Source organism: Phalaenopsis equestris, unplaced genomic scaffold, assembly GCF_001263595.1.
Source record: "Phalaenopsis equestris unplaced genomic scaffold, ASM126359v1 Scaffold000835, whole genome shotgun sequence".
NCBI classification, from domain to species: domain Eukaryota; kingdom Viridiplantae; phylum Streptophyta; class Magnoliopsida; order Asparagales; family Orchidaceae; genus Phalaenopsis; species Phalaenopsis equestris.
Genome location: NW_018165275.1, coordinates 206,855 through 207,470, shown reverse-complemented (window position 1 = coordinate 207,470; position 616 = coordinate 206,855).

Genomic DNA, 616 nt, shown 5'->3' with positions numbered 1-616 from the left:
AGTAAAAGTTATCCATTTCCATTTACCTCGCACATAGACAACTCCCTAGTTGATTCCATGCAAATTAGCATAAAACTTCTTCACCACAGGAACAACTACAGCGGTTGTAGTGTAGCACAACACTTACCATCTTCGTCGCACAATCATCTCTTCAATTTCTTTCGAAGGATTATTCAATCCTCAATTCATGAATCCTCGTTTCTTGATTAATCTCTTCTTTATCAGTACCTTCTTGAAGATTCGCTACGCCTCAGCACTAATGAACTTTCTCTGGTTGAACACTCGCAATCTATGATTTTCAAGGGAATTGAATGCCATAGGGATGAATTTAGTGGAGTTTTAATTCATTTTTTTGGAAATATGAAATTAGGAACCAAATTTTGAAGTTTAAAAGGAGTAACTCCCGCTTAAATCCGCCAAAAACCGTCAATTCAATCTCTAGAAACCGCCATCCCGCCGGCCCCCCCCGCCGGTCTCGCCGTCGGCGGCGTCGAGGGCGCCGTGGGCGAGCCTTTAAAATTGATTGCCTGGAATCTCGGGAAAAACCCGTCGTCACCGGCGTCGATGGCGCCGTCGGTGCCCAAGGTAAAAATTGCACAGTTTCGCTCTGATCTGA